Here is an 8,996-nt window from a genome sequence, read left to right as displayed (position 1 = left end):
TGGCGGCGGCGGAGCCGCACTTCCCCTGGTTCCGCTGCGCCCCTGCCGCGCCTGGGGCAACAATCAGTGGCGACAAGCCACGGTTACGCCCAAGGCGCTGGGCCTAGATAACCGCCCCCAACAACGGGAGGCGCCCCGCGGGCTGAGGCCCTGGCTGGCGACCGCGGCTCACCGACCCGCCGTCGGAGCATCTTCCCGCGGCCTGTCACACGGCTGGCAGTGCCCTGCTGCTGCAGGAAGGGCGGGAGACTTCAGCGCGTGGAATCTGTCTGGAAAATGACAGGTTTGTTGTTTTAAACTAGTCACATCCGCACCTGGGTCTTTAAAACCACATAAACTGATTTTAAAAAGTAAAAAAAAAAAAAACAAACAAAAAAAACAAAACCAAAAAACAACTTCCTCTCTGATATTTCAACACATTGCCAACTACTTTCTACTGCGGTCATTGGAGCTGGTTCCAAGGAAGGACAAAATCAGATTTCACCCAGCTAAGCCTTGTCCTCCATTTCATCTACGTCTGTACCTTCTCATCTATGTAAACTTTGTTTCCCAACTTTTATCTTAAGGTGCAAACTCCTTATTATGGACTGAGTGTCCCCCATCCCTCACATGCAGACAAGTGCATGTATGGAAGCCTTAACCCCCAGCGTAATGGTCTTTGCAGGGAGGACTTTGGGGAGGTGAACCAGGGTCAGATGAGGCCGTGAGGGTGGGGCCCCTGAAGAACAGACACAGAGTCTGCAGTCTCTGCGCACGCACACAACGGACAGGTCGCGTGAGCACACAGTAGAAGGTGACCACCTGCACCAGGAAGGGTGCTCTCACCAGACACTGAATCAGCTGAAACCTTGACCTTGAGCTCCCAGCCTCCAGAACTGTCAGAAAATACGTTTCTGTGGTACGAGCCACCCAGGCCATGGGATGTGCTGTGGTGACCGCGCTGACTACACCCCGTGTTACTTACTCAAGATGCAAATTGAGGAGGAGCTGGCACGCTCTTTAAAGAATACATTCACATGCCTTATTCCTCCAGGCAAACAGGCTTCTCCCTCGTCATGAGAGGTACCCACCTGCCAGGACTGGAGGCTAAGGCTGTTGCAAGAATGACAGGATGGATCCACCCAGCTCTGAGTAGCAGCTCTGAGAAGACATCAGTCCTGGAAGTGAAATGGAGCAGGACCCCGCGGGGTCCTCCCTGGTGCAGATACTTTCTGTGTCCTCTATTTCCTGTTGGTGGGACCTAGGTTTCAGTCAGCCTCCTGGACTTTCCCGGAGTTCCAAAGAGCAGATTCAAACAGTTGCTAATCAGAGAAAGGAGGAGGTGCAGAGACAGGGGAGGACAATCAAGAAACAAGAGAGCAGCCTGGGGGCAGGGCTCTGGTTCCTCCCCAAGGGATTTACATAACAATGTCCGTGACTTCTTCTGCCTGCACTGAGGCCCCCACCCAGGTTGGTAACTTCAGGCTGAGCCCAGGATTCACGGAGCACTGCTGTTACCTCCCCACCAACCAATCAGAAGCAAGGCACACACCCTGCAGTCCTCCCCCCAGATTCTGCCCATAAAGGCCTTTCTCCGAAAACCACAGTGAGACAGGATGGAAGTAAACCTCCTTCTGCTCCAGACTCTGACGTTTCAGTTTGTTTGGCCTCACTGTGCATGAGGCACAGGAACTTCAGTAACAAAAACTCTGAGAGGAAAGCAGTTTCCAAGTTCCTCTAACTCTGTTCTAGGTAACAGAGTTAGGGTTGGGAGACCCCAACTTGTTCATTTGAGTAGAGAGGCTGTGTTAGTCATATTTCTCCAGAGAAACAAAATCAATAGGAGAGTGTGTGTGTGTACACGGGGGTGGGGAGGATTTTAAGGGACTGATTGGCTTACATGACCATAAGGCTGGAAGTCTAGGATATAGTCGGCCAGCAGGCTGGAGACCCAGGGAATAGCTGGTGTTGCAGCTGGGATCCAAAACACTTCTGACCTCAGGGAATCTCAACCTTTCTCTCCTAAGGCCTTCACCTGATTGGACGAAGCCCAGCCACATTATGGAGAGTAATCTGCTTTACGCAAAGCCTGCTGATTTAAATGCTAGTCTCACTTGGAAAATATCTTCACAGAAACATCGAGACTAATATTTGGCCAAGTATCACATAAAATTCACCATCATAGAGGCTAACTCTCCTGCCTGTGGCAGCTTGGCCATGAAACTTGGAGCCCACGGCAGAGGAGAAGCATGTTGCTCATTCTCTACCGCATGTTACTGATTCTCTACCGCACTGTGTTCCGTATCTGGAACACAGTAAGCTCTCAAATATTTTTTTGAAGAAAAGTAGAAAGGCTAAACTCTGCCTTTGCCACTGAAGGAACTGAGAAGAACGGATGTGGAGGTGAGCGGTGAGGTCAGGCATACAGTCCCTGTGGTTCAGGCCTTCCTGGGATGCTTTAGACTCAGCCACTATGCAGGAGACTGAGGACGTGAGATGGGGGGGGGGGGGCAGGGCATAGCCACTCAAGGAATGACAGCAATTTAACACCAAAATGGTGGAAGATTCACCAAAATGGTGGAAGACTCAACTCCCAGTTAGCCTTAAGGATTGAGAGGTTTAACTTCTAGTAGACCTCGAGCTTCATTATATGCTCAGTGTAACAGCATTATAAATAACACGCCCGCAGGCGTCATGACCGCCCCAAGGCTAACCGCAAAAGGCCAAAGAATGGGCGGTGGCCCATTTCCTGGGAATCTCAGCCCCTCCCCCAGGGCAGTTGGAATGGTCCCACCTGTAGGCCTGTGAAGCTACTGAGACCACAAAAACTGACAACAACACGTCTAGTGGCCCTTTTTCACGCTCTCCCCTTTGGAGACGCCCGCATTCTGTCTATGGAGTGTGTACCTACTTTTACTTTAACCTGAGCACCCAACTCCCACACCTCTTTCCTGGCCTTTCTCTTGCCTCACACTATGCAGTACGTGCCTCTCTAAATAAATCTACCTTTCACTCAACGGTGGCTCGCACTTGAATTCTTTCCTGCACGAAGCCAAGGACCCACACTTGGCAGGGCACGTCCCAGGGGCTCAACCGAGACCTGGGACTCGGCCCTCCTCACGCCCCACATCCGTTTTCCTGCAGCAGAAGCAGGGTCCTGGGCATCTGTGCACTGCAGCAGTCGGTGCGAGTTCAGCACTGAGTCCAACATGGAACCAGAGAGACAGAGCTGAGTGGCTAGAGTTACTGCTGGTCCAGAATGTGACCTGGGGGAGGGGGGTGCAAGGAGACAGCCTGCTGTGCTCTGTTCTGAGGCGACACATAGGTGCCTCGAAGGATGATGAATGGATAGTGGCCACAGGCAGGGACGGTACAAAGATATAAATGGCTAAGATAGGTCAGCACCAGGTTCCAGCATACAATCTCCAGAGGAAAAATGGGACCAGTCCCTAATCTGAGGTCAGTGGGCTGGCAAGAAAGCCATCCTAGCCATTCCACAGCAGAGACAAGAGCAGGTCCAGAGGGCACCTCCTAGGTCGCGAGCCCACCCACCACCAAGAGCGCCTTCTCCAGAGGAGCGGGGCGGGGCAGGCACGCACGCGGAGTGCACCGCACCTGCCTGCAGAGCCTGAGCCTGCCGGGACTGCGTACTCCAGCTGCAGCAGCCACACAAATCCAAGCGGCCGGCACACTGAAAGATGTGGAAGGACGAGACATTTCGTCCCATCTTCGCAGCACCCTGCTCCTTGCCATTCCTCCTTCTCAATCCTAATCGTCCAACAGTGGTTCTAAACAATACCGCCGATCTCGCCGCTAATTTAACCGCAGCTTCCGCAGACCTCAGGAGAGATGCTACAATGAGCAATCTCAGGGCGACACGAGATTCGGACTTGCCTCAATCGAAACAAGTGTTTGCAAACTTTTTCTGTAAAGAGCCAAAGAATAAATATTTTAGGCTTTGCAGGTCATACAGTCTCTGTCATTGTTACGGAAATGACAGGCCAGTCAAGAAACAAGCACCACTTGGAGGGTTGGAGTACTCAGATGTATTACACCGGCGGGCTCAGAGGGGCTTCTGCTCCTAAGCCCTGAGCACCTCCAAGACGTGCACATGAGGTTTTATAGGGTTAAGTACAAGCTTGGGGTGTTCTGCCAATAGGCATGGAACAGCTTTAGCAGCATCATTATCACAAAAGTAGAGGCAGGGAGGCAGCAAACCAACATTTCAAGGCCAGATATGTCTCTTTGAAAATCCAGCTGGCTAGCAAAACATGAACAGGGAATCAGCAAACTGACACTTACTAATTTACATTTACGAGTTAGCCCAGCAGAACTCAGATCAGTAATCTGACACTTGTTACACTTAGATTTGTGACTTAGCTTGTTAGCCCAGCTGGGCTTTTCCTTCACATCATAACCAGTAACCTTGTCACTGGAGCACCAGGGCCGCCAACCACAACACAAAATCAAAGTGGCTGTGTTCTAGTAGAACTGCATGTGCCATTTTTTTATTTAGTTTCCACATACAAGTGGTATCATATGATATCTGTGAAAACAAACTTGTGGCTGCCAAAGGGGAAGGTTGGGAGGATAAAGTAGAAGTTTGGGATTGGCAGATACACACTACTATATAAAGAACAGATAATCAACAAGGACCTACTGCAGAGCACAGAGAACTATATGCAATATCTTGTAATAACCTATAATGAGAAAAGAATATATACACATGTATATAACTGAATCACTATGCTGCACACCAGAAACACAACATTGCAAATCAACTATACTTGAAAAAAAAAAAAAAAAAAACTACTTTCCAGTCAAGATGGTGGAGCAGTAGGACCACGAGCTGGCCTCTCCTCGTGACTCCAAAACCACAACTGAATGCCAGAAAGACTGGAACCTAGTGAAAAAGATCTTCTGCAACTGGAAACATAAAGACGGGATGCGCGGCAGGACTGTAGGAGGGGGGTGCTTGTGATACAATTGGGCCCCATACCCCCCAGGGTGGGCGAGCCATAAGCTGAAGATTTGTTAAGCCGCAGAGGCCCTCCCACAGAAGTGAGAGCTCTGAGCCCCACGTCAGGCCCCCCAGCTGGGGTTCTGGCATTTGGAAGATTAAGAGACCCAGGACACCTAGTTTTGAAGGCCAGGGGGCGTGGCTCCGGGAGCCCCAGGGACTGGGGGAACCGGAGACCCCCTTCTCTCGGGAAGCGCACGTGGAAACTCGCGTGAACCGGGTCCAGGGACGGAGGCAGTGATGTCACAGGAACCTGGGCCAGGCCTGCCTGCTGGATCTGGAGGGTCTCCTGGGGACATGGGGGACGGCTGTGGCTCACCCAGGGGACATAAAAGCTGGTGGCGGACATTCAGGGAGTGCTCATCTACATGAGCTTTCCTGGAGGCTGATGTCTTGACTGGATCATTAGCACCAAGACTGAGCCCCACCCAACAGCCTGTGGGGAAGCCTTAGGCCAGTCAACACACAGGGTGGGGGCACAGCCACACCCACCAGCAGACCTCCTGAGCCACAAAGGCTTCCAGACACAGCCCTACCCACCAGAGTTCCAGGACCAAGCTCCACCCAGCAGTGGGCAGGCACCGGCTCCTCCTGCCAGGAAACCTGCACAAGCCTCTAGTCCAGCCTCACCCACCAGGGGCAGGTACCAGAAATAAAATAATCCCAAAGCCTGTGGAAGGAATCCACAAACACATAGATAGACGATATGAGGTGGCAAAGGAGTATCTCACAGGCCAAGGCACAAGATAAAATCCCAGAAGAAGAAATAAGTGATGAGGAGATAGGCAACCTATCTGAGAAAGAGTTTAACGTAATGATGGCCAAGATGTTCAGGGAACTCAAGAGGAGTATAGATGCACAGAGAGAAGTTTTTAGCCAAGAACTGGAAAATATAAAGAATACGCAGAGTTGAAGAATAAAATCACTGAAATGAGTAACACACTAGAATGGACCAAGAACAGACTAAATGAGGCAGAAGAATGAACGGATCAGTGAGCTAGAAAATGGCTTAGTGGAAATCACTACTGCAGAACAGAAAAAAGAAAAAAGAATGAAAAGGAATGAGGGTAGTTTAAGAGAGCTCTGGGACAACATGAAGCGCTCTAATATTCACATCATAGGGGTCCCAGAAAGAGAAGAGAGAGAGAGAGGACCTGAGAAAATTTTTGGAGAGAGAATCACTGAAAAATTCCCCAACTTGGGAAAGGAAACAGTCACCCAAGTCCAGGAAGTGCAGAGAGTTCCACACAGGATCCACCCAAAGAGAGCACACCACAGCACACAGTCATCAAACTGACAACAATTAAGGACAAGGAGAAAATATTAAAATCAGCAAGAGGAAAGCAACAAACATACAAGGGAGCTCCAATAGGTGATCAGCCGATTTCTCAGCAGAAACCCTTCAGGCCAGAAGGCAGTGGCAAGGTGTATTTAAAGTGATACAAGGGGGAAACTTAGAACCAGGAATACTCTTATCCAGCAAGGCTCTCGTTCAGATTTGATGGAGAAATCAAAGCTTCACAGATAAAAAGCTGAACGATTTCAGCACCAAACCAGCTTTACAACAAATGTTAAAGGACCTTCTCTAGTCATCAAACTACAAGAAAAGAGAACAAAAAGAAGAAAGAGAGAGAAAAAAAAAAAAAGGACCTACAAAAGATTGCTTTGGCCGTTCGGGGTCTTTTGCGGGTCCTTATAAATTTTGGAATTGCTTGTTCCCGCTCTGTGAGGAATGTCGTTGAGTATTTTGATGGGGGTTGGGTTGGATCTGTGCGTTGCTTTGCGCAGTGTGGCCATTTGGATAGTGTTGATTCTTCCAATCCAAGAGCACAAGAAATCTTTCCATTTCTTTGTGTCATTTCAGTTTTCAGAGTATAGGTAACCTCCTTGGTTAAATTTATTTCTAGGTATTTTGTTGTTTTGGATGTAATGGAGATGTTTATGCCAGTTATAAAATTCTGGTTTTTGAAGTGAAAAAAAAAAAGTGAATGAAGGGCCTCAAATGGCAAACATCCTTTCTTACGGGTGCGTTGTATTCCGTTACATATATATATGCAGCATCTTCTTTATCTATTCAACTACTGATGTGCACTTAGGATGATTCCGTATCTTGGCAATTATAAATAATGTTTATATATATACACTTGATATACATATACATAAACTAAAAAATACATGTGCAGTAAAAAAATTAAATATCGAGCCATGAAAGCCGTGGAAGAAACTTAAAGGACACGTTCCTAAGTGAAAGAAACCAGCCTGAAAAGGCCACAAACTGTACGACTGCAACCAAAGGACGTTCTGGAAGAGGCACAGCTACAGAAACAATAAAAAGACCGTGGATTCCAGGGGTCTGGGGAGAGGGAGGGAGGGCGGGCTGAGCAGAGGGGGCACAGGGGACTTTTAGGGCAAGGAAGTTATTCTGCGATACCACAGCGGCGGCTGCATGTCATCACGCATTTGTCAAAACCCACAGGATGTACAACCTCAAGAGTGAGCCCTCATGTAAACTATGGACTTTGGTTGATGATAATGTGTCTTTGTTGGTTCATTGATTGTCCCAAATATGCCACACTGATGCGGGATGTTGAGGGTAGGGGAGTATATATGTGTGGGTGGGGAGGGCTCTGTGCGAACTCTCTGTATTTTCTGCTCAATTCTTCTGTAAATCTGTAACTGCTCTAAAAAAATAAAATCCATTAATTAAAGAAACTATTTATGGACACAGAAATTTGGACTTCATACAATTTTCACACATCATGAAGTATTATTCTTTTGACTTTCTTCCATCCATGTAAAAATGTAAAAACCACTGTTAGCTAGTGTGTCACACAAGAATAGGTGGCAGACTTGGCCCACAGATGAATTTTCTCAACTATGATCTAATCTTTAAAATCTCTAAATTTCTTGCTTCCTGAACTGTTCCCTTGCTGTACCTTTTAATAAAGGCCTGCTTTCTGTCTTTAACTTTCCTGAAATGTTGCACTTCCTTCCAATGTATGGTGATACTGCAGTCGGATGCCAGCCTCATTTTCTTTATTCTCCTTTTGGCAAGGAGTCCTAGGGATTTTTTTTTTTTAATCTTCAAAATTTGTTTTATTAGGCTTGTATTTCAGAGTGGACATTTCAATTCTCCCAGCTGCCTGGGAGTAGAACCTTTCGAGATGTTTATTCAGATCAATCTTCTATTTCAGAAAAACTTCCCTGAATTAAACTCTACGTAATCTCTTCCATCGCCTTCTACCGCTGAAGGACTCCACCTGTCCGCACGTTGGGCCCTCTTTGCTGGGATTCTATGTCGTGGACTCTCTTTGACCAATTCCCTTTTCTTCTTCCCCTGGGCATTTCTTATGCTTCTCTGTTATGCTCCTCGCTGTGCTTTTGGTTCTGTGTCATCTCCATTGCTTATCTTTGTAATTCAGTATTCATCTCTGATCTAACTTTGTCTTTTTCTTCTTTTCCTTTTCTGAGTTTGATCAGTGCCCACTTTGAAGGAGAACTAATAAAACGGCCACATTCAGGCTGACAGATTGCTTATTCTTACACTTGCTGTTAAAATGTTCAACTGACCTACTGACCGGTTGCTACTCACAGTTCCAGGCCCATTGTTAAAATAAAGCTGTTAATTTTGCTGTTTCTGCTTCACTCCAGTCATCAAAAGGGATACTCATACTTAGTTTCTGAGTTGTCTTCTAGGGAGAAGGTCACGAACTGTAACCTTACAAAACAGGCCAAATACGAAGAAGACCACACCTTGGGCACTTGCGAGATAAAGAGATCGAAAAAGTGACAAGTGACAACCGCTAGCCTCTGTAGAACTGGTCACCTGGAGACACCATGAAACCACTCTGAGTCTCATGGGAAGAAAACGATTCTGTTGATTGTTACGAATGTTTTATTGTTCGAGCTATGGCTGTATAATCACCCCGCCCCATCCCCAAGTGGGGTTCACGCTTTTGAAGGCACTTGCCTGCTGTGAGTCCCCTTTGCCCGGCAA

This window comes from Camelus ferus, chromosome 7 (assembly GCF_009834535.1).
Source record: "Camelus ferus isolate YT-003-E chromosome 7, BCGSAC_Cfer_1.0, whole genome shotgun sequence".
Lineage (NCBI taxonomy): Eukaryota > Metazoa > Chordata > Mammalia > Artiodactyla > Camelidae > Camelus > Camelus ferus.
The sequence above is the reverse complement of the archived record's forward strand: the minus strand, read 5'-3'. Positions refer to the sequence as shown.